This window comes from Falco punctatus, assembly GCF_963210335.1.
Source record: "Falco punctatus genome assembly, chromosome: 1".
NCBI lineage: Eukaryota > Metazoa > Chordata > Aves > Falconiformes > Falconidae > Falco > Falco punctatus.
The window spans coordinates 66,978,523-67,005,009 of NC_137580.1; the positions used below are offsets into that span (position 1 = coordinate 66,978,523).

Sequence of the window (26,487 nt, forward strand, 5' to 3'; positions counted from 1 at the left end):
AGGTGTCTTTAAAGAAGAGAAACAGGACGACTTGCACTGACAACATTTATCCTTTGTACTATGCAAAGCTCTCCTGATTCATCACCTATTCATCTGCTGCAGCCACATCACTGGCCAACATCTGTTTGCATCTTAAATCATAGCCTTACTGTGAACTCTTCAGTTATGTTCCCCTGGTAAAGTGCAAGTCCCATTCCAACACCGTCTACTGGGAAGACATCTAGGAACTACCAGAGGATAATATTATAAAAATTCCACAACTATTTTTTCTGTCTTAATTGCTCTTTTGCTAATTATGGTATTTTTTTAATTTTTTTAATTTAACTATTTTGTTGTTTTAGGCGCTTCAGGTCAGAAAAGTTCAAGAGCAATATTTTGTTTTAATGCAGAGAAAGACAGTTTCTGGTATTACTCCATTCTGGAGGGAAGCAGCTGAAGTTCAGGTCACTAGCTTTATTCATACTTTTTTGACTCCCAGTTTTCTCCCCCCCCCCCCATATACCTAGTCCTGCTCCAGGAATCATGCAAAATCTTCTAAGCAAACACTTACCAGCCATCAAGAGCGTGTCAATCGCTAGCTGTAGCAAAGGTAGACAATTACGAGTAAAACTAGTTATCTGCTAATATGGAAAACAAAGTAGATGGCTAGGTACTGCAAAATATGGGCCAAGGAACCCAATAGATGCAGTGAACAACAGTATCTTCCAGGCTTTGTAGGCTTGTAGAATTTCACTACCATTCAGGGTCTGAGCTTTTAATCAGTAATCTTGGCACATGCACATGATGATCTTGACCACTCACACAGTTTTAAAAAAATTACATATATGTACCTAGTGATGTGCAAAGAGATTTTCCCCAAGAAGAACAAGAGGAAACACGTGCTCCTGAACCAGAGTACTTAATATTATCAGCCTACATGGGATTTCTGAAGATACAGTTTGGACGTTTATGTCCCAGAGCTACAATACCTTGATCCAAAAGAGTTGTCTTGAGGAAATCACTCACTCTGCCACGTATTTGGACCATTCTCTGCTTAACGCATTCCAGGAGAAAAAAATTGCTTCATTTTTCCTGGTTCACTACTTACTCCCCAAGACAGAGGCATTCTCCACGCTTTCCCCAAATGCGACAAGCAAGACCATGTGTACTTATTTCTGCAGTCTGACCCAAACAGAAAAACCTCTTTCCTTGAAGGACTACTAGCAGTTATGATAGGCAGGTAAAGCCCCATCAGTCGTTTGCAGGAGACTAGGTTTCATTTGTGCTCCAGGTAATGCTTCCATATCAAAAAAGTCAGGAGGCTTGCAACATTGGACACTTGCAACAAAAGGACATCTATTTGATGAGCTCTGGTTTATGTTATACCTAGTACAATAATTTAAGCCAATGAATGTTTTACAAGTGCGATGTTAATATTCTGTAAGGGATATCTCTCCATTAGAAAATCCTGATACTTAAGATGGATTCAGACAGACTAATAAATTGGTCCAGTAGGTGTTAATCAATAATATAAATGAATAACCAATGAAAATCTATCACTGGTATGCCAAAGGGGAAATCATCCAAGAATGAAATCAGAGCAATAATACTAGTGCATTGTATCCTTCAACAAATACATGTAAAGCATACTGGATAGAGACCAATTCCCAGTACAAAACTACGTGCTCTTGTAGACTGCCTCAAAATACCCAATTTGATAAAGGATTTTTTTTTTTTAAGGAATATATTTTTTCATAGTTGTAAGCATTGATAAGTTGAATTAAAAAACGCACATACACTGTGCTTCTGCACTGGATATTTTGTTTAAATTTCGTAGGGCTTTTTTCCTTTTTAATTATTCCTACAGACAGCTTTTTCCCAGAGCTGTGAACCCTAGAGGAAAATCCCTGGAGATTTACATGAAAAAAGCTGGCGTTCCCTCTTATTTACTTATTGAACACACACACACAGTGACAGATTGTTAGGATAGGCAAAGCCTATCCTGTTTTAACATCTGAAACATCTGTCCAAGATCCTTAGACAGTCTGCATGCATTTACAAAGCTCTGACTTTAGTCAGGTTAATAATGCTCATTTTGGCTCTCTGCAGCTTACAGCGTTGCCCACAGCTTCTGCAAGAGTTGAGCTTGCTGATCTTTGCCACTCAAATCTCCCTCTCCAGTATAAACTACTGGTCTTTCATGTACATTTGGCTGTCTGCTTTAGGACTCTAGTACAAACCCACAGAACACCTGGCACAAGTTTGTTATCTTTGAAATTGAAGAAGGCCCCAAATCTACATACAAGATGCTTGAAGTTATAGGGATTACTTCCTTTGATAACAGGGGAAGATGGACTACATCCTTCATTTTCTAAGGGGGAAGAACAAATTAACTAACACCTTCTAGGATTATTTTTTCCCCCTCTCATCACCAAAAACCCATTGGCTTATCTGACCACATCTCCACATTCTCCCATCCAACAGTGCCAAAGGAGTGGCCACTACAAAGCTGGTACAGGAAATTTGGACTCAAGATTGGCAATACTGATGCTGAATATTTGCATTACCATCAAAAGACAGGTCAAAAATGCTTAAGGTGTCCAGAAAAATTTGACATCTTGCAGTCCACATCCCTTGCAAGTTTTGTCTTCCATGAAACCTCAATGGCTACATTTTGCCAACACAGGCAATAAAATCTACGTTCAGTAAACCTGAGCTTTTAAAGCTTCACACAACAGTGTTATAGCCACAGTTGTTGAAACCCACACTTAGTCTCGAGAAGCAGCTTCTCAGAAAGGGGACTGCTAGTATACAAAGCACCAAAGGCAGCCTCATGTCTAAAGCTGCGAACCTTGCAGTGAAGGACAAGTACCCTTCAGAGCAGCACAGTAGTTTTACAGGTACGGATAAAAATGCTACTCTCATCACCAAGAAACCATATCACCATGCAAGTCAGTGAAAGTTCAAATCTCAGGTGATGTCTCCAGAGAAGTTGTGCCTGTACTGCTCTTCATTCAGCAACTGGTATCATCTCTCTACACTGGGGATCCGATGGCTTCTCTGCCTTACAGTGACACTTTTTTAAAGCTTATGTGCCTTTGGGTCAGACAAGTGTGATAAACTATCCACAATCAGGAAGCAAAGAATAAAACACAAAACAATAGAAGCAACCAATACTATTGTGTCTGAACTAGGTATACAAGGTAGTTGATATAAATCCCCCCCCCACTTTACCCTGTCACTGTTTTATGTTATACCCACTCATCCCCACCAAATCTCAAATTATATGGCAAGATCTCTGCTGTAGAGAGCTTAACCCTAAGTCTAAGATGTATTTTTATTGTACCTCCTTACAGGAGAAAGGTTGTAGCAGCAGCAGTTTTATATCGTATCCACATTTACTCTGCTTTATCCCTGGGCTCGTCCCAGTCACAGAAGTTCACAGCTAGTTTCATATGGACTCAGGGAACTGTTCTGGCAGCCAGGAGTTCCTAGCATGTTGAAACATTACAGGCTACTCACTTTTTCTCAGTAAAAGGTGATTACATTACGTGAACAGGAAAGCAGAAACCTTTTCAGGCAGTAGTCGTGCCATCCCAGTGACCTTCTGTCAACAGAGGAGTCTTCCAGTCATGGGTTAAGCCAACATTACTGCTACTACACACTACCTAGTAGCTAAGCTGGAGACCTATCTGCCCATCTTTTCTGCAGTCTTGCAAAAGGCTCCATCTAGGAAAAAAATAGGAGGCCTTTGACAGGCAGCACAAACAGAGTATGTTTTGTCAGTAACGCCATGTAAATCTAGCAACAGATATGATATGTTGACACAGATATAATAACGTGCAGCAGGAGCACAAGTGTGCCTAGCCCTCCCACAGGTATGCAGCAAGCTTTTCCTACTCAGATCTGCAGTGACTGAACACATATGGCAGGTGCAGGAGGCTTTAAGATTGCTCCTGCATCCCTGCTGCTGCACAGAGATTGGCTGGCTTTATTTCAAGCATTTACCAGGCTCTGCGAGCCCTTCTAGGCTTGCAATTGATAACTGCTAGATTGCACACAAGAAGATGCTCATTAGAGTTGATGTTAAGGGAACTATTGACACTCCATGTTTTTAAAATTCTGTTCTTTCCCATGTCTGGATTTCAGAATAAAATTTAAGGCACATATTTTTGCAAACATTTGTTATTATGTCTTCAAAATAAAATATATATAGCAATAAACACACAGTCACAGGACACTTAAAATGGTGGATAAAAATTCTTCAAGCCAATAAGAGATATTTAAGTATTACACAGGCTAAAAAGGTGTTATATTTAATATTCCACTCCAATGCAACTCAAGTTTTGGGGTTTTTTTTCCTTTTATTTTGCTATTAGCACTCTACAGAGGTACCCCCAGTCCCAAACATAGCTCTTGAAATGGGAACTATAACAATCATTTTAAAATTTTGACTCGTGACAAACTATATGATAATGAATGAGTGTATCAGTGCATTAAAGAAAAAAAGGAGCTAGAATATCCTCATCTATGTTTCCACCAGACTAATACTCAATCTGCTACTAAACTGGCAAATGTTATCCACATGTGCACCCCTATCTTTACAGGAGCTTTATTGATTTTCAATAACATTCCTCTACATTCAATAAATTGAAAATACAATTTTAACCTATTCTTAAACAAAGATGCAGAAAACAGATTATTTTCTTCAGGTTTTAGATTCAGATTTTAGCTCATGTTAACATTGGAGGTACAAATTCATATTTGAGTTGGACTAATATTCTCAGCTACTCATCCACCATTATAAGACGAAACCCAGTAGTAGCTTTTTTAAAATCGGTTCTACAAATGTTGACTGCAAAATTCCCATTCCTACTAGGAAAAGCACGCATAGCCTTACTTCAACTCCTTTTTTGCAAATATTACCCTCTAACTCCTCTTCAGTTGAAATTATTTTACTCAATCACATACACTATCTTGAAAAATCTGCAGTAGTAAATTTGATTAGTGTCAATTCCAGCATTCCTCAAAACCTCGAGGACTTCAGAGACGTGTGCCTATTCAGAAACATTTTCAGCTGTTGATAGAAAACATATCATAACATTACAGTTCACAGAATTATTTCCTGCACTTATTTAGACATGCCTAAATAACTGACAAGAAGTCATCAGTTTGTATCATTCAGGAAATGAAACAATTTGCAGTTAGAATAAAGCAGTCTCCTGAGCACCTCCAAGACAGCTGGTCTCTAGCATCCCTATTACTCATTATTTGAGCCTGCAGTAGATAAATAACAGACCATGAACCAAAACATCTGCACAATTAAACCCAAATCTTTCTTTGGATACCCTTATAAATACGATTCACATTCTGAATTTTAAGGAAAGTTAAACATAACATTACTACCACCTCCCTGCTTCCATTTTTACTAATTAACATGACTTCATAAAGTTAATAAATGAAGCACATACCTCCACTATTCAACATGCTCCATGCTTCCTAGACTTGAATCAATATACCTCTGTGAATAGATATTTGTCTGAAGTGACCATCTGCATTGACATTCTTCAAAAGGCATTCTCGTATCTAGCTGCAATCTTGATCTTGCTTCTGCCACCTTTACAAGCCTCTGCCATCATTTTTATTTGACACTTGCTATTCAGGTTTCAACTTCACCTGATCTGCAGTTTTCCCCAGATATTACCACCCTCCAAAAAAAATGCAGGGGAAAGCAGGTGTGAAACAACTCAGGAGCCAAATAGTCAACACAAAGTATCTGCATCTGAAGCCTATTAAACTAGTAAAGTCATAAGGAACTCCAAGGATTTGAACACCTTGATCTCCTAGCTCCACCACAGAAACTTCCAGCACAGCCTTGGGCAAAATAGACTTGTCATCCCCATTATTTGCAAAAATGTAATAACAAAGCTACTCCTACCTCCCAGCCTACAAGAAACTTGGCAGGTCCCAAGGCATTCAGAACCTGCCTACACAAGGCAACACAACACCATGCTCAGTGGACATTTGAGTCCGTTCTGAGCATGCAGCAAAGATGATGCAGGGGTCCCAGTGCCACAGCACTACCTCAGCACGGTGCTGGGCCCACACTGATCGGGTGCACTGCCTTGTTGACACAAAGAAGCTGCCCTCAGACTCAGCTTAGTCAGTTCTTGCTCAAGTAGACTCTGTTACCTGGCACAGCACAGGTACACATGGAAGCTGCAGCCACCCAAACACACAGCCATAGCGAGACCACAGGCTAGTTGTGCTCAACAAAAACACTCTATCTCAAATTAACCTACAGTATGCTGCCACGCAAGATTGTTATTCATTTAAACCACTTTCTGTGGGAATGGATTGAAATTGTGGCTTTGCCAGGAAAGCTTTGATATCACCTTCAGAAGAACCAATATTTTACCTGAAAATCTTCACAAATGGGATTTTTCTGATCAGGATGAGAGCATGGAGATTTCGGTGACATTTGACAAAAAGCAGTAGAAGGGAAGAACTTTAAGGGACAACATTTTCTCCCCTGGCCCAAGCAAATGTGTTTAGAACAAGATGGTCATGATTTATTGGATAGATGGAAAATGTACCTATTTAAAGATTTGTGTCCACTCAGTTCTTATAAGATTTTGTTTTAACAAAAAAAATTACACCATCTAGCCTTTACATAAGGGGATTTTTTTGAATGAACAATTTGATACAGTAAGTCTTAAAGTCTTAAGATCTTTATTAATAAAAAGAGAGGAAAACTGGTGAGAGGTTAGATGCTGTTTTGTTTATAGTCAGTGTAAAGCAGTTACACAAACTTTTAGAAGTCACTAATTTCCTGCCTTCTACTCATATGCTCACCTCCCACAGACAGGTAGGTAACTGCTTCAGCCACTGTATTTTTTGTTTTGCTCATAGAAGTGGTGATATAGCCAGCTCTCCTTATGATTGCTCCCTAACTGGGTAAGTGATTAATCACCAAGAATGATGGCAATGCCCATCTCTTCAGTGAATTACATTATCACTACAATACTTTACACCATGAAATTCATGTGTGGTTCAGCTCACACATCGCTTAAATATTCAACTAACAAGAGCATGCTTGCCCTTGGATATCCCTTACTGTAACAGCAATCTTTCCAGATGACAGGAAAGATCTGCAACCAATATTTAACTCTGCAGTAGTCTTAACAATGAATTTTTAGTTTGAGTTTCTTAAAATCACCTATATCATCCTAACTATTAGCAGTTACTTCCACAGCTGCAATTAAAAACAGTGAAAATAAGGTGAAATATGCACATACATTAAGACCTTTGCAGGATCACCCATATTACCTCTCCCCACCACACATGCTAACTAAACCTTGCACAGGAGAGTAAGGTGCATGCAATAGCAGTTTTTAATTAAGCACTTTTCATCTATCTGGAAAGAAATTCCAAACATTCAGCACAGCTAGCAACATTTGGACCTACACTTGGTGTACAATCTTTGTCACACTCCTTGAGAATGCAATCCAATTGGATACTACTCAGCTGATTCAATCAGGAACTCGCACTCAAGCCGACGGCAGATGACATTTCTCCATTCTCCATCATTTACAGCAAGCAGAGTATTTAAATATATTTTCTGCAAAAGACATTGTCCACATTACTGAAGAACCAGATTATTACTCAGAAAAAGCAGTGCTAGACCTGCTTGAAGTCCAATTTGATAAAAAATTCAAATTTTTTTACTGCTTTACATGAGAGAACTTTGGTCATTATGAGACATCCAAGCAACATAAAACTGACCCCTAAAAGCCAGCATGACATTCTGACAGTGATGCATTGCTGTTCCTTATGTCAAGGGAGTGCACATCTCAACAGCTGGCTGATGCAGGAAGTGGACACACATCCTTTCACTGGAATACAACCTCCTTACAGGCCTTGCCTTCATTCCAGTTTGTCAGGAGAATTTCTTCTGCTGCACCCAAACATATTGCAAGTGTTTTTCCCCTTTGGTGAAACGACAACTCTTCATTTTCTTCCTCCCAGTGTGCAAGATGCATCCCCAGGGAATCTTCCTCACACATGAAGCAATCATAAATAAAAATGTCATTTAAGGTAATTGATTAAATAATAAGCAAACTGAGCTACAAGATTGTCTGTTAATGAATAGAAATTATTTTTAGAAGCTGATTTAACTCTATGGGACACTTTAAACTTCAAATCTGTAGAACTGATATTCCACATACAATTTTTCATAAATTCATTTTGAGATAGTTTAAAATACATGGTTTGACAACTCTATTATAATAGAGAGCGAAAGCAGCACTTAGTAAAAGTGTTGAATATTGGAATGCAAATGTCTGAGCTCCTTATCTTATGAAGTAAGCCTTCTTGTGTGCATAAAATACAGTTCAATGTTAAGTATTTTCTAGAAAACAGGGGACAGATCCCAGCCTAATCTTTAGACAAAGTTATTTCAGATGCCTAATGCCTGTAAAATTATAGCTGTGCCTGGTCCTAAACTTGAGGGTCTTTCAACATTTCCATTATAAAAGTAGTTTTTCAAGGGTTTATAACTCAACCATAAAAATTTGATTCAGGACAAATAAGAACTCTCAGCCTTGAATATACCTACAAGTTGTACCCACAGATAGGGAAGAGTGCCTTTGCATCTGGGCACGGGGTTCAGGCTCTCTCTCTAAAAGATGCTATCTGCATTTACAACATTCATATTTGTACCATTCACATACATAGGATCTAGTTTCAAGAGAAGAGCAAGCAAGCTGCATTTCTAGCTACCTGCCCTGTAAGTCTGCACTGGGCAACTGAAGAACAAAAGCCCTTACTTTGTACAGTAAAGTGATTGTCATGCAAAAACTCAAACAGTATCATAACATGTTTAAAAGAACAAAAATTTAAATGGGCACTTTCGGGGGGGGAAAAAAACAAAACAAAACAAAGCCTGTTCCCCAAACAGATTTTCCTAATCTACAATATTATTTAAAGATTAGTACAGTACCGAAGTGGTTCTTAATTTAAATTCCCAAAATTACTATTTTTTTTAAACCTGATATCGAAAAGAATAAAAGGGTAGGCCACCCTGATGAGGCCTTCCTGCTGGTCTTGGGCAAAGGAATAAGGTAAATTGAGAAGCCGGATCCGATCCTAAGAACTCCTTCAACAACATGAGACCCTGGCAAGAGCAAAGGGACAGGCTGGCTGGTTATTTTAGCCAAGTGCACATGTGCTGCTGCCTGCAGCTCACAGCTGCTGAATTAGGCAACAGGAGCAAACAGACACACAGGCAGGCATCTTTAAGCAGAAAAGGATACAAGCAGCAACGTTTGGATTCCTATTTCAAACGCACCAACATCCAGTGGCACTCCAATCCGGCGTTACAGCAGCAAACACAGCTCTGCTTTCACTGTGCTCAGCCACGAATTAAAACCGAGGACGTGTTTGCCCACTTCACAGCAAGGCACCCTAGGAGATTGCCAGCTAGATTAGGATTAGAGCTGTCACTGGCACTGAAAGTCTAAGGGAAAGAGACACAGCTGCAGTTGAGGAGGACATGGGTGACCAAAGCCAGGCATCCTCACTCCTGCTCTTCTAGGTTTTAAGCACAGTGACAAGCTAATCAGCCCCACGGCATAGCAGAGAGACAGCTAATGCTTTCACTGCCTCTTCAGAATGCACAACTTCACTGAAGAGGCAAAATGCACACAAGTGGGACCAAACAAAAAATCCACAAAGAAACAGCAGGGATAACAATTATAAACACCCACATTTAATCTGACCATAGGAACAATTCAAGTAACAACCAAATCATATTAAAATCAGCGGGAGACCAGGAAGAGTAGAGAGGGCTCAGCTCAGCTATTTGGTGCCATTTAACTTTTGCCCGTTTCAAGTACCCTTTACAAACATCTATCTTTCCCAGAAACAGCCCATTTCTATTATGTTTGTGGTTCTGCTAAAGAGAAGAACAGGGGTCTGCCAAGAAGATCCCTGATCACTGCTATGTGCCAAGCACAAGCCATAAACCTAACTATCTTTTTCCATTGTTTCTGGGACTGTGTTCTAGACAGCAGTTTTGTTCCCCCCAATGCAGACATAGTTCAACCCTCCCTTCACCAACAACCACATATGACATGAGTCTTCCTCCCTTTCCCCTGTGTCTCTGCTGGAAGGTTTCCATGCCCTGGGATGTACTTGAGACATTGCCAGGTGGCTCCTCTCCTACCCTTTTATTTGTAGCTGGCAAAGGTTTTAAATAAAATGTATAGGCTCTACTATTCACAACTGGCACTTAGATCTCTACCTTGTTGACCTGTGTATGAATAGCCAGACACCTACCTGCCAAGGAGCTCCTAGCCTGTTCCAGAAATTGGAATGCTGTCACAGAAAGTGTAAAAAAAAAAAAATCCCTACTTTAAATAGCAATTCTAAATTTTGCCATTTAAGACAAGATGCAAATCCAAGTCAAAACAGCTGTTGAACCACCTGAAGTCAAGCCAAAAAGAAAACCCAGGCCCAGATTTTGGTGTGGGGGTTTTGGGTTTGTTTTATGTTTAGTAATATAATCAAAATGGCTCTTCTATACTTGAAAAACACTTAAAATTTAGCAGGCAGTCAAGATTCCACTCATTTACGTAGACAGGTAAGTTGTGCTTTCCCTCTTCCTTTCCCAGGTCCCTTTCATCATCACATTATTGTGCTGTATTGGTTAATATAAATAATGCTACAACAGCTAGGTCTCCAGTAACTTATCATATCTCTCACCAATGAAAAAAATAAGTTAACGTATTTTACTAACAACAAATTCAAGATATTGTCTTTGTCATCTTATAATACAAATTTAAATGAATGCTTTACATGAAAAAGCCTATACCTCTGCTGTACAAGTGTATTGTAACAGAACTATGTGCCTAAAGGATCTGTTCTAATTGTGTACTGTATATGGTCAAGCATAAAGAAAGGCTTATGTGCCCGAGACCTGGTCTATTTTATACTCCCCACCCCAATTCAGCTTCCCGACTGTCTCATTGGGAGAGACAACATACCACCATTGTACTTCGGAAGCAACACTGAGTTGGCATACTTTGAAAGCTGATAGTGAAAAGATTTCATGAGTGTCTTTTGAGCTAATAAGACAAGTAGAGCACCACAAAACACACACCAACCTACGTAGGACACATTTATTATACAGGGAACATGAGAATAAGTACTCCAGTAGTACACAGAGACTCCAGCTGCGGTACAGATCCTAACATGCTAAGTGATGCACATATAGTAAGAGACATGATCTCAGCATTGCAATCTATATAGGTACATCATCATATAATCTATGGAACAACGCTTGTTCTTTCACACAAGAAATTTTGCAGAGAGAGTGACCATTATTTCTTGTATTTACACAGAACAAATATAGTTAGTCTACTAGAGTCTTCTTGATAACATACTCTGATGACACACATTTCCTACCTTTCTGTATATTCTGTGTATTGGTGCAGCTAACCAACGTGGACTCCCAAGGATGAATTCCTCAATCCTACCCAGGCCTTGTTTGGAGCACAGACCCCCATGGGACTCCACACACATCTCACATGGATGGCAGTATAAAGTGCTTAACAGCAGCCTGATGGGAGAGTTAGAGAGAAAAATTTTGGCCCTGGTTAAGAGCAGTACATAGTTATATTTTAGAGCACTATTGTAAAAGAAGTGAGGACAGTGGGACCCAGAAAAAGAATGTGAGGAGGGATAATTTTTCAAGTAGGTAAAGCTTTCCTCTGCATCAGCTATGACAAGAAGTCCCACTGGCAGACACACAACATGAGCTTTTTGGTAAAAGCCTTCCTGAATCAGACCTGCCAACTTCTGACCAGAAAGTCAAGAACACAAGCAAACATTAGGAATTAACTCCATAGCAGTCATTTGGAGAGCTTGCGGGTTTTTTATACAACTTTTCTCCACACAACTGCTATAGGAGTTTCACCCACAGAACAAGGGATTATGTCCTGGATGTGCTGCTGTACCAGACTTGGGGAAGAATACAATCAAGTGTAACTAGAAGCTCCTTACTTTAGATTTCTCTTCAACAGTAGAATTTTTTTGTGTGTGTTTGGTTGCGTTTTTGTTTGTTTGGGGGAGGGGGTGGGGTTTTTTAAGTGTAAGGTTCTTTCTTCAATAGAAAAACACCTTTCTGATGCACAAGCAAACCATCTGTAGGTCTCTACGTTTCTTGAAGCATCCTCTATGCCTTCCCTATTAACTGCCCTCAACTAATCAATACTCAATTTACAAATTATTGTTTCTTGGAGGCAAGCATGGATACTATACTTCCCAGGCTCTGCACAGTAACAGCTGAATAAAATACAAGGCATACTGAATCTGTGGAGTCTTAAATTCTGTGAATCTTCAGTAATACAAGTATCCTCATGACAGGCCATGGTCAAAGACCACAGAAACTGACCACGGATGTATCCTTTGTATGACCAAATACAGCAATACTTAGAAAAGTAGCACCCTGAAAATACAAGGGCATGAGATCAAAGAGAACACGGAGGAAGAACTAAAAGATAAAAGGATTAGTAAGAAGCAAAAAAAAGAGCATGGGGTCCAAAGAGAATAAACACCATCAAAAAACTAACCAAGTCAACCTGGTGCCCACAGACCTCTCAGAGGAAGCATTGCGTCATCTTCATGTTGAAGACTAAACTTGAACACACATACCAAGGTCAGCCTACGAAAGGCCTGCTAAAGAGACTCTGGCACGAACTGGCACAGGGGGAGCAGGGAGACCAGGTGTCGAGGGTTCACCCCTCTTCGAGCAGCAAAATTACTGTTGTTGCTCTGAAACAGTTGGTGCTTTATTAAAAAAAAAAAAAGATTACATTCTTCTGTGGTACAGAGCTACAAACCACTCTTCTTCAGTTGTCAGATTATGGGAGTCTGAAGGAATAGCTAGCCTTAAAATCACTGTGGACAAAGATATTTCTGGATACAGCTCATGTGATGGCCTCACTGATCAAGAAGGATCTCAAGACATTCTCTGATGTGAAACACAGGAGTACAAATCTCAAGACTATCCAAAGAATTCAGTCCCATGTTTTGCAAACTATAAAGCAGACAGCATGAATTCTTTATTGTAAATACTTACAGATTCTTTCAGTATTTTTCTACTTGAGATGCTGCTACATTCACAATGAATTCCACCATTATGGTTCGGGTGGTTTTCTTTGGGTTTTGTTTTGTTTTGTTGTCAAAGGTTGACAGTCTTTTTCTAGTTAAAACTGTGCTATCCAAAGTATTGCATTAAGAACACTAACAAATCATTTACCTTTGACTGTACACACACAGTGTGTATACAGAAATTTCTATATATTTCTATTTTGTACCTGCTACCTGGTAAGAGTACTGAACTTAAAAGCAAGCATTTACATCACAGTGCCTACCCAAACCAATATTGGATAACTGGAATTTATGTAACATTTAGATAGTATGTAGTAAAGCTAAAGTCCTCAGTTTCCCATGCATGTCCACAAGAAAACTTTAAGAACTCAGATCTGTTTATGCTCTAAATAAATCTTGAAGGGTTAAGTAAACACCACCACCATCAGCAAGATCAGATTATTCCTTGGAATTTTTCATCACCTAAAAGCAACAGTTTAAGTAGAAGATTTTTAAATACAGTCAGTATGGTACTTATTCCCCTAACATGTTAAGGTGCATATATACAGCTCTCTATAGAGCAACACCAAATATAAAACTATTTAGGAGTGAATGCACAGGTAGCAAGAGGTTAAACTGTGTAGTCTGGCCAATTTCCATTTTAACTTGCACTAAATTCTGACTATGAGAACAAATCAAAATTCAAAACCAAAAATGTTTTTCAAGTAAAGCCACAGTAATATTTTTTTTTAAATACTCCCAGTATTCTTGGCTGCAAAATCTCTTTTGGCTAAAAGACAGACTGAAAGCAAACCAGCAAAAGCTAATTATAAATATGCCTGCAAGGATACCAGATTAAAGGAACTGAACTCTTTTGGTGTGAATTACCTAGTAGTGTGCATCCTCACTTTATGTTCAGTCTGAATGCCTTCACTAGCCTACATTGCAAACTTTTATCCCATTCAGCAATCTTAACACATTTTAAGCAGATGTATCATCAAATGTATTACATGCCAATCTGTTTATCATTAAACTGAAAAATCAATATATCCAATTCAGGCATAAACAGGAGTTGAATGTTCAAGCTGTCATTGAAGATGACATATAATTGTAGAACATGATTTGTACTTGGCAAATCGTTATTTCCTGAAAGGGCAACAGACAGTAGCAAGAAACTTTTCACAAATCAGTATAGTGGCACTTACAGTCTTATGAATACAGAAAGACACCTATGCAGCCAAAAGGAGCAATAAGCAAACAATCACTGTTAAATTTAATCATTATGTATGTTTAGCTGATGAGAGAACATGTAGCTTTATGTTACTGGGCTGAGTCCAGATTTTTATTTAAAACAGGAGTACTGAAAATAAGAACTTCAGAAAATACTACAAGGTTTCTGTTTTGGACCATTAATTTTTCAGTCAAACCAAACTATCATTTAATTGAATCCTGATGCTAGAACTTGGACTCTACATGAAAAACTTGAAACTAAAGCACATAGAATAATTTGTTATGTTGAGCTGTTCAGCCCAATATGTCTAGAAAAAAAAGACTAACTCAAAATAAAGTTACTCTACTTTTTGTGATGACACAGAACTAATAACAAAAGGAAACAAACCATTGTCCCGGCCAAGAAACTAAGCCATTAGATACCATTTCTTTCTAGCAGATACTTGATTTAAAAGCATTCAGCAAAATCACAGTAAACACTCAGCAGAAATGCAACATCAGTACTTCTCACCAAAAAAAAAAAAAAAAAAAAAAACACACACACAAACTTTCAAAGGCAACTAGCCATTTTAGACATCCTCTTTGAGCCAGTACAAAAAAAACTTGGCTTTTAGGAAGAGCAGAGAATGATCTCCAAACAAAGAAAACTACCTCTAAAACTTTGTCAAATCAAATATTTAAACACTATGGGGATGGAGCAAGGGGGCACTTCACTGCCATATTCTTGATACCTAAAAGATTTCCACTTCAGAAAAGGAAACAGGAGTCCTTCCTCTCCAATTTTGGATTGCAGCTTAGAGAAGCCTCCAAATCTGACATTTGGGGGTCTTCAATTAACATTTTGCTGCTCCTTGCATCTCATCATTCTTATTCTCCCCCACTCATAAGTCACTAGTTAGCACCATCTGCATAATGAAACAGTCCCTCCCTGTCATCTAACTAACCAGCTGTGAACTTTTTCAGACAGACAAGAACATGCTGAAAGTATATGGCAGCCTTCAGCTGGGAAGCTGAAAGTATCCTGGTTCTGCTGAACAGTTGACAGCTTCTATTTGCACGTGAACCAAACCATCTTAGTCTTAAAATAGCCTTGATACACCAGAAACCATCTGAGATTTCAAACAACAATGATAGAGAAGCCAGTATGCTGCTAGGTCATAAATATTAACAGAAGCCTGAAAATCCCCCTTGAATCTTCTTAATATCAGTCATATAGACTAGGACAAAAGGTAAGCTGGTGCAGAAAGGGCAGGGGTGAAAAAAAAAAAAAAAAAAATCAGTGTTCTAATTACAGCCTTGCATTTTGCCTCCAGATCACTTGCATTCTTCTCCAGCTAGAGAATTCACAGCTGTAGTCTATCAAAAAAATGGTATTTCTACTTTGCAGGCAAAAGAAAATACTTGCCTCTTACTTCAAGACTTTCACAGGTAAAGGTCAGCTAGGATGACAAAGTACAAGTAGCACTGTTATTCTAATCATATGATTAGGAAGAGTAAATTTTATAGTTGTGCCACTCCACAGTGTCTTTATTTCATTTACACTAATAAGACCACTTAGCACATCTACAGATTGTATCAGCAATATCACTAACACAAATTAAGCCCCTGAGCACTAATTTTGACACTTCTAAACCTATTCTTATTATTATATTTCCCTCCTTCCCCTCAGGAGAGACTGTTTACAGAACTGAAGGGTGCATTTTAATATCTACATTACAGGTGCGTTTAACAAACCCCCATCAAAGATGCAGCAGCCTCCAGATACCCAATTGATATTCTAGCCTACACACCAAACAAAACGATTTTCAAACAGTGTGTGTTGAAATAGAACAATCAGTTTCTTTTATTCAGCAAGAACACGCAGACATGCTTTAATCTCCAAAAACATTTGTAAAATACTTGGAAGTGCAGCTCTTTTATAATACCCTTAATAAATATAACAGCTCAATGATTTAGAACTCCAAGCTTTGCTAAAGATCTTTTAAATGCTAGCCTGCTAATATAAAGTTTAAGTTCCCTGTTACACTAAAATTCAGATTTACTTCACCCAAAACCACCATCTCCTATACTCCTGCAAAAAACTAGGACTGCCTAACCTTTAGGAAGAGAACAGTGAAGAGTTTGACATATTTGAGATATGGATACAAGAAGAAAGGATAAGCAAATTATTTTTTCCAGTTACTTGTTTGGTTATAAGCATAGAGCACAATTCTCTTGCATTTTCATTTACATATATTAAAAAATATTAACACTAAGTCAGAAACATAGCAGTCTGGATGCACTCAGTACAGTATCAGAGCATCTGATAATAAAGCCAGGGGGCAGGAGACCTACTTTGCCTTCCTTTCTTGAACTAAAACCAAAACAAACAAAAAAATCAGCAAGAACAAAGGGCTGCTATACAAAAGAGCAGAAACAAAGACACCCTAAAGACACCAGGTGCCACCTTCCCTTGAACAGTTTACGCTGACTAGAGAACCAATGAAACAATAGCACAGAACAAGAATCCCAGCATCTCAGCCATAGAAATTGCCAGATCTAGGACTAGTCATGAGACTACAGAAAAGCAGAAGTTTTGAGCATAGTAGAAATATTGTTAGCTGACATTGGTCCACAGGCTTTTACCTACCACATCACTCACAGGTAAAATGCTTTTGACTGTAGGTCAGCCTAGTCCACTCCTTAAGCATGTGGGTTCTTACTAAACCCCATTTTGTCACGTTAATCAGTTATAAACATAGCTAGTATCCAGCAAGGATAATCTGGTCTCCTCTGACTTGTACCACACAGCTGCTGGAAGAGGTGAACTAGCTTGACCACTGACACCATGAAGCCACCTGAGAAACAATAAGTTAAAACCAACTATATGGATTATTCACAGCATATCATCTTGAACCAAGTTACCTCATTTTAAAATCCTTTTCTAGATATGAACTCAAAGCCTAATTCTGCTCATTATTATGAATTATTAAGAAGCACAAGTAGCTAAACATTACCTCAGCAGAAGAGAAAAAACTTCCAGCAAACATCAAATCCACCAAAAGAGCCAGGAGTATCAGATTTTTCTGGTAAATATATATATATATATATACAAATCCCCATATGTAGGCACACTCATACTAACCTTAGGAATAGGAAAGAGATGGGAAAAAAAAATAAAACATATTACCAAAACAAACTCTTTCCCTGCAATATATTTTTGGGATGGAGCAAAGCCTGTCTAAACCCTCAGCTTCCCAAGACGAACAAACCCTCAACCCCAACAAAAATAGTCCTCTCAGAGCTCGTATTTAAAGTGCCAACACCTGACTGGGGTTAACAGGTGTTAGGAGTTACGGAAATGGTGTTGTTGATTACTACTGGATGTGTTTTCCTCTCGTAGCCGCAGTTCCCTCGCACTGCCTGTCATAAGACTAGTATTTTTGGTTGCCTTTAATAATGCTAAATTCTAACTAAGAAGGCAGCACTTTTCTGCGTTGAAGAAGTATTCTTGGAAAAAAGGTCACTCTTTAATAAGCCAGTAACTTATCAGAAGAAGAGAAAGGCAAAGCATTTTTTCTCTCTTAAAAAAATTACATTTAGAAAAAAAAGGGGGGGTGGTGTCTCTAAGCTTAAGAAGTTTTGGCATACCTATGCTTTTTCAGTAATACCTAACATTTAGGGGAAGGTGAAGTTCTGCACCAGGATGAGTTTTCTATATCTCTAGGAAAAGACTAAATTCTAATCCCTACATAAAGTGTGTGCAAACATTCCCAGAATGGAAAACTGGAGTAAATGTGCAAGATCAAAAATGTGGAGAGCTGGTAGGAGTGAGAGAGACCAGAGCAACAAGTCTCAAAAAGTGAGTCTTCTGGCAGGATGCTGGGGTAGGAAGATCATAATCAACTCTGTAGTTCATCCTTCCAAGTCAAGCACAAAAACAGTTAGGGAATGCCTAAATGACCCAAGAATGCCTTCCTTTTGTATTATCGTATCATCTGCAAATACAGGATTACTTACTGTTTGTACCATAGCTCAGCAGGCGTGACAAACAGCCCAAAAGTGGAACGTGTTGTGTTTCATTGTGCTTCAGCAGATTAGGAAAACCCACAGACAGGTTTTCTAAAGAAACAGCGTGTCATTTGATACAGACTGGGCAGCCGCAGCCTCCGCTGCACTTGAGCTGATGTTGCCCGGCCTTTTTGGGTACCAGGCAGTGACAGAGTTTTGCGGGCAATGATGCTGCTACCCATCACGCCATTTCTGTGCCCACTGCTACTATTTCAGCCTGCCCAGGCACTACAGGGCTCCCTACCTGCTTGTTCCCAGGAAAACTACCATAGCAGCAGCTGTGGATCCTGCTTGAGTATCTGGAAATCTTTTTCTCTCACCCCCCTGTCTGTGAAGTGCCAAGAAGGAGCCCAGCTGTTCAGCATTTCATTGCTCATTTTTTTGGGAAGGCCTGGAGAAGCCACAAGTGAGCTGCCTTTCTTTTCAGGGCGGGGGGGGGGGCAAGAGGAGCCTTTTTAGCTGGAGAAAAAGGCAACTTGAGACTTTTCCCTGCTCCCTTGCCCTGTGTGAACTGAAGAATCTCAAAATCTTCATACTCATCGTATTTTGAGCCTCTCTGCCGTCTCGCAGGTCTCAGAGAAGCAGAGGGAGTGTCTGCTTATTACTCATGGCACGGCTATACGTAAGGCAAAGCCCATATTTCAGGCTTCTCATCTTTTTGCAGAGACAGTGCAGTCTGCTACTGAGCACACTCAGAAGAGATCTTATCGTGCCTTTCAAAAAGATTTTTCTCCCAAAACAAGCAAAGTGGGAGTGGCCAATGTCATCTATATTCATGCCATGTTTTATAGCTCAAACATCAGATCACTCCTGCTGTAACCTGGTTTGTAAAGTGTGTTTGGAGGGAATGAAAACAAAGCAAAAAAGTTGGGTTTTTTTTTCACTGCTTGCAGATCAAAAGGCTTACATGCTGTACTTTCACCACAAAGCAAATGTTTGTGCTATGTAAACTCCCAACAATTGAGATTATAATGAAAGCACTAACAGCCATTTTTGTTGACCTACAGCTCACTTATAATCACAGGTATGTTCAGTAGCTTTTAAAATCTGTGAAGACAAAAATAACTTCCTGCCTGTTCTTACTATGTAGTGTCTTCTGGGCCTCCCTGCCTTAATTAAGGTTTTTATTTCATGGCAAGGCTGTTGCCACAAAGTGTTTGTGGCCCCTTGTGTTCCCAGTGCTCTGAGGCAAAAAAGAAAATAAATACAAATGGGCTATGTGAAAAATGCTTGGTCTCAGAAATGAGGAGGAAAAGCAATAACCAAAATCAGCTATAGCTGCTCAGTAGCAACCAGAGACAGAGAAATCAGCTGCAGAAATATCTTCCTCTGTCTCCAGCAATTTTTGTCTGCCAAATTTAAAAGGCCTCTTCCTTTTCTCCCCAGAGGGTACATGGGGAATACATTAATTTAAATACCATGATGCTAAACAGAGAAAGGCAGTATGGCTTTTATCCCCAGAAATGGTGACATGAATAAACACTGCCCAGGATGGTAAAAGCCTGCAAAATAAGGCCAGTAGGCAGCAGACAGAAGACACAGGAGTGGAAAGTGCTCAGTAATGAAATCAATGGCTGTAGTTACCGCGAGTGACTCCATAAATATATGTTCCATGATAGTCCCGCTGAACATGGCTGGTTAGGGTCAACTGGTGCAGAGATGGCTCAGCTGAACGGAAAACTGGTTTATATGGCATGCTGTCCTCATGAGGTTGTATGAAAACCATCAGCAAAAGTGGTTGGAAAGGAGCCAGCAAGAACCAGCAGGCACACTGATCTCCTGGGAAGCGAGATTCCTGAAAGGAGAGAAATGTGGAGGAGAAACCTGCTGGTGGACTGTCCTCTTCTCCTTCCTTGTCTGTTGGAGTGATTTGAACACACTGAACATTTTTTTTCCTTGTGATTCCCAAAAAGAAGCACTAAGTACATCTTACCTTTACTCTTCAAGTCCGACCTCAAAGTCAGTGTCTCTGCTGCCTGGGGGAAGTGAAGACACTCCTATAGCATGCCTATAAACTTGCCTTTTAGTTTAGGGTTTGGACTCTGTGGGTTTTTTTAACCTGGTGATCTTTCCTACTCTATTCTACATTTTATTATACCCACACTCTGTTTCCAAACACTTTTTGCTAAGCTGTCCAAACATGCCTGAACGTATGGCTTTATGTGATTGCCGTGATGTCATCAAGAGCCATTTTATCTAACCTACCACATTAAGCTAACCATAAATTTGAATAGCAGATCATGTCATAAATTCCATCAGAACAAATACTTTTCTGAAAGCATTCAATGTTTTCTCTGACAGAGGATGTCAGTACGGCCTCATGTAAAAGTAGTGAAAGGTGAAAAAAAAAAATAAAGTAGGGAAGCAGCCTTCAACTGGTAAAGAGCATTTGCCACTAAGTTTCCAAATGAAATACTTTTTAAAATCAGTGTCTAATAAGGAACCAGCTCTTTGACATGGTGCATTACAGTGAGTAAGACAACCTGACCACACTCCCAGGCAATGAACGACCCACTGGGTGCTGCCACCTTTGCCTTCCTCAAGCGATTTCCCCAAATGCTACTGAACACTTTAACCTTTCCAACACAGTGAGACTCTCTAAAGGCTGGGACACAGCCTGACCAGCCGTCCTGGCTGCCCAGCAGCCACCCTGGGGCAGAGGGAGCACTGCCGAGGGGCTGGCACCCGGGGTGGCAGTGCCTTCCCCATGGAGTGGGGGTCTCGGCACTGGAGCCTCTCCTCACAGCCACGGGGTTTACTCAGCCATCCCAGCTAAGCAGCCAGGCTGCTTTTAAGCTCCATTTCCCTTGCTTTCAGCCGGCTCCTTGGGCAGTGAGACCTGTCTTGATGCTGGCCATGTCCTGTCTCCTCCCGCCGTAGAGGAAGGCAGCGGCAGTGTCCCTTCAGCCAGGAGCAGGGCCTCCCCAGGCTGGGCAGGATTTTCCCCTCCTTCTTCTCACCCCACTGCAGGTGGAGGGGAGTGTTCATGATGCCCTGCACTCCTGGACGGGTTTTGTACATGCCTTAGCCACGGGCAAGGAGGCCACGGGCAAGGAGGCACGGCAGGGGCAGTGGGGCTGCCAGGAGGTCACAGCCAGTTCCAGATGGCTCTGAAGGCCAGCTCACGAGACAGCCCTGCCACATGCCAAAACTTGACTGTTGCACCCCAAAATCCCACCCCAAAACTTCAAAGCACACTCAGCACCCCTTCCCAAACTTTTTTTGACAAAAAAAACCCTGGCAGCCACAGGGTGGGAGATGCCTACTGGGGGCCTCCATGGTAAAGCGAGGCAAGCACCATGAGGGCCTGCAGCCAGGGGTGACCCCCACAGGGACAGAGACAGCCCACAAAAAGTAGAAAGAAGACTAAATGGTTTGCTGTAAGGAATTATTTGACATCAGGCAGAGGATGCTGTGTGCACCTACCTTTTCAGCAATGTGCAGTTCAGCAAAGATACAAAAACCCAGGAACAGATCGCAGGTCATTGCACTGGATGGACACGGCACTGTGTGTGAGAGCAGCGCAAAGCCTGAGCCATGCACCCTTACCTCATCTTCTTCGTTAAGCTTCTTCACAATTACATCACACCCAACACACAATAAAAATAAGAAGAGGTCCTTTTTTTGTAACAAAACCACAATACACAGATAATCTGGGGCCATTCTGGCACTTTTTCTCCTTCATCTCCCTCAGAAATGTTCAAAGCCCACAGCCAGAGACCACATGTGAACACTTTGAGTATTTCATAGCTTGAGGGATGGACTGGCAGCAGCAAAGGCAAGTGAGACACAGGAGAAGCAGTCACTTGATGAGCCTGACAGAGGCTCCCTGAAGAGGGTGAGCACAAACACTGCCGGTACTCGCAGCATGAAGGATGGGTCCCTCCATGCTGTGATGGACAGGAGGTGTGACACCTGCCTGCTTTCCAGACAAGAGCAGCCAGGAAGCTGTGACACTGGCAGCACTGTTGTGCTGTACCCGTTTTATGAAAAATGTGACGTCCCCTTCAGCCTACACCTGCAGCACTCACCAGAAGGTCTAATTTTACCTAGTATGGATGAAAATAATTTAAGCAACTACACAGAGATCTTGGGTTTCCATAAGCATTGGAAAAAGGTCTTCAAAGCAACACAGAAAGCCATGTAAAAAAAAATCCAAGTGGTACCCCCTTCTAGGATTTCTCTGCTAAGCTCCCAAATCCCCCAAATTTGAATCCAGCTCCTGTAAGATAACAAGGGATGGTTTCATTCATTCCATTTGCTACAACATGACACTGCTGAGAAGGAAGTCCAGTGACAGTACTGCAAAGCAACAGGCGTGTATGGAGAAGACAGACACGTTAAGTATACTGTGCTGGACACAGGATATGAGCAAGCTATGGGCTGAAAAGTCCTGTCACAAATGACTGAAACCATACAACGAGGCTTGAAAATGAGTGCTAGGCCATCTAATCCTTATTGATAAATGTTGCCACCCTACAAACCAGACTTTGAGCAGCTGAGGCTCAACAGAGTGGAAGACTAGGGTAAAACTGGACAGTCCTGGTTGCCACCACTGATCAGCTGACCCATTGGAAATGGGAAAGAGGTGGGACACACACAGACAGCAGGGACATCGCCAGGCCTCCTCAATGGGAAGGCATTAAATGTTGGGACTGCTATTTGCTTGGAAACTTTGCACCTTCAAAGCGAACAGCAGTACAAAATGCTAAGCAAAAGCCTGCTGAGCATTCGCAGCCTGGGTCCAGCCAGCCGTTGCAAGGTGGACAGAAGCAGGGATGCTGAAATAGGTGTTAATCCTGTCCCTCAGCTTTCTGACACCAAAATAAAAAGCAACCGTGCATAAGGCAGGGGTGAAGTGCAAAAAAAAAAAGCAGAAAGAAAAAAACAGAGAGAAGGTGGGGAGGAAAAACAATGCCCATAAAGGATGGTTTGCTTTGTCCTGCAGCAACCGCAGCCAGAACAGGAAAGGAATGTGCATGTGTGTGTGCACCATGTGGGACAAAAGCAGCGATTTCTCTGCAGCCAAGAACACTGCTGTCATCTGTCAGTGTTGTACGCCTGTGTACAAGCAACACCAAACACTATTTGCCTTCCAGTGACTTCAACAATAGGTTTCTCGTGTTGCTTTCCTCATCTGAATTTTCCTTTTGGCTCCCCTGCTCGAAGTGTATACATCTACTTTTGATGACACTCAAAACAGCTGGCTGCAGATAAGTCACAGGCTTGCATGTCTGGTGGAGTGTAACACACGCACACACATGTACGCACACACACGCACACGCGCACCTCGTCCTGACCTCTCTCCCCTTCTCCTCTGCGAGCTGCTGCATTCGAAATGTTTTATTTTGCAACTCCCTTCCCAGGCTCGCCTCCCTGGCCCCCGAGGGCTGCTCCCAGAACTGCCCTCGGTTCGGGTGAAGGAAAGGGGGGGCGCGGGGGGTGCTCAGCTTTGGCCGCAGTGCGGGAGTGCGGCTTCACGCCGCCGGCCCCACCGCAGCGCCCCGCGACTGTTCCGCGCCCGCGGGCTGGCCGGGTCGCGGCGCCGGTGGACCGGGAGCTGGGGGCTGAGAGGCTGTGGGTGTCTGAATCCGGCGCTGCAGTTACAACGCTGGGAGCGGGCAAGAAGAAGAGTTTCTGAGTGGTTAAAAAAGTTCGTGTAAGCAAAGTCTGTTACTGTCAAAGACTTCCCCCCCACCTTTTTTTTTCCCTATCCCCTCTCCCCTCTTTCTTTCTTTTTTTTTCTTTTTTTTTTTAATTTTATTTTTAAGGCAGTTGATGTGGTAATTAAGAATTTGGTGAGAGCCCAGTTAGGTCACCTCGTTTCTCAGATCAGAGCCCCATCAGAAATTCTTTCAAGTGTCCTTCTGCGTCGCCAAAGATGACAACAGCAAATCAATAAGTGCTTGAAATGAAAGGGGTTGCTGGCTAGCCCCCGAGGCTACAGATTTTCGCACCGCCGGTCTTTTTTTTTCTTTCTTTCTTTCTTTCTTTCTTTTCTCTTTTTTTTTTTTTTCCTGAACTCCCCGCATTCCTTTGCACTGCCTCTCCTAGAAAGAGCTACCTTTTTATCCCTAGTCTCATGACGAAGGTAAGTGCCCTGTTAGCATCTCTATGACAGGACGGGCCCCGCCGGCTGTGGCTGCGCTTCCGCGGTCCCAGCAGCCGGGCGCTGCCGGGGAGGTGCGAGCAGCCCCGGCCGAGGGCATCCCGCCCGCCCGGGCAGCGGCGGCTGCCGGCTCGGAGCAACCCGGGGGATATTTGCGCTTCCTCTTCTTTTTTCTTCCTTCCTTCAAAAAAAAAAAAAAAAAAAGAAAAAAAGAAAAAAAAACCAAACCCCAAAATTAATAGAAGAGGGGTAAAGGATCAAAGAAAAGGGAAATAAATACGGGAATCACGGCGTGAAGCTTAGATTACTCTGTGTTAACAGAGGTTGCTCCGCTCCGGTTCGCACCGTCGTCCCTACCCATCATATGCCCCGATTTAACAATCTTCCTAACGACCGACGTCCTCGGGACGTTTTAATTAGGGAATTCATTAGTGAGCCAATACAGACATTTATATATTCTTTTAGATCAAGTGGTTAAGCGCTAATTTCGAAATTATTATAAAACATTGGAATACGCGAGGCACAGTAATTTTAATTTATATGCAAATCAACGGGTCCATTTGGAATGCTTAATTTTTAACAATTATTGTACTGTAGCATCGGGACGAACCGCCTTGAATGAGCAATTTTGAAACCAGATTTGGACAGGAAGAAAATATTCGAGCAGCCCGACAAATCAATGATGTTTGAGTGTGTTAAACATAGCCAGCTATAGGTATTTACATACTCTTTTGCTGTCAGATAAGGAGCTCAGAGAGGTGGGAGGAGAGGCTGGGGGGGAGACGGGAGGGATTGCTTGCGAGGGCTGAGATCATAATCCCGGAATGAAGAAAGTAAATGGCGGTGAATTGCCCCATCGCACACTTTGGAGGATGACACCCTTCCCCGCCGGTCCCCCCGCGCTGCCGGCCGGTGCGAGACCCGGAGGGACGCCTGAAACACAGCTCTGCGCTTAGTCACCGCTAGACACGCTTTGCCTTTTGTTGTTGTTGCTGGCTTGCTTTTTTCCTTTTTATTTTTCCTTTTTTTTTTTTTTTTTCCTTCCCCCGTCCCTGGGCAAAACGCTCCCCAGCCGGCAGCGGGGAAGTAGCCCGGGTCCTCCTTCGGCTCGCCCAGGCTGAGATCCGGGATCACCCGGGCAGAAGCCCCGCGGCTCCCGCCGCCGTCGGGAGCACCGCTGGCCGCGCCAGGTGCCTGCAAACGGATAATCGCGATAGGCACTTATGAAAACAGCTTTTCCGCCTGTCGGGGCAATGAATAACCCCGGTCCTCTTTCCCAGCCGTTCACAAAGCCGACGCGGCCGCCGGGGAGCCGGGACGGAGGGCTCCCAGCCCCGGCTGCGCACGTCCCGGCCGGGCCGCCGGTGCCGCCTGCCAGCCCGCCGCTGCTCCCTGCTCCAGCCCCCCGAGGAAAGGCTCCTTCGCCTCGTCGGGGTTTTTAAAGCTGTTGTCACTGCGCTGGCGGGAGGGGGGAGCCAGCCTATAAATACAGCCGCCACGGCCTTTGCTTGCCCTGAAATCTATTATTACATTTATTGCTTTGACAGAAGGGGGGTGGGGGGTGGGGGGATTTGAAATCCGCGTATTAAGTCGGCTCCATAGTTTCCAGACACCCTGGAACCCCTCTTCCACGGCAGCATGTCTAATGTATTCCCTAGCGATTCTGGGCATTAATTAGTTGTTTAATAGGAGTATGACTAAAAATTTAAAAGAAGGATTAGGAGCGTGAAACGTATGTCCAGCTCCTTCCACACACTCGAGGAGGGAATGAAAATCACCCTGTATCTTATGTTTCTCCAGGAGCCATTTGCATTTCCCACCAGCTGCTCACTTCAGCCGCCCCGGCTCCGGGCGGCCGGAGCCCGGCGCTGCGCGGCGCGGAGGCAGGCGCCGCAGCCTGCCTTGCCTTCCCTGTCCAAAACATGACGGGGACGGGGCGCGTAGGGAAGATGCGCACCGGCGCAAGC

General features: G+C 42.1%; 1 long non-coding RNA gene across 1 annotated transcript; it reads right to left on the minus strand.

The window, feature by feature from the left end:
- Nucleotides 1-490: 490 nt before the first annotated feature.
- On the minus strand, nucleotides 491-17,949 carry LOC308069154. The gene is made up of 2 exons (XR_013930299.1): nucleotides 17,358-17,949; nucleotides 491-3,708 (listed from the first exon to the last, which is right to left on the minus strand). It is a non-coding gene; the product is annotated as an uncharacterized lncRNA (long non-coding RNA).
- Nucleotides 17,950-26,487: the final 8,538 nt, after the last annotated feature.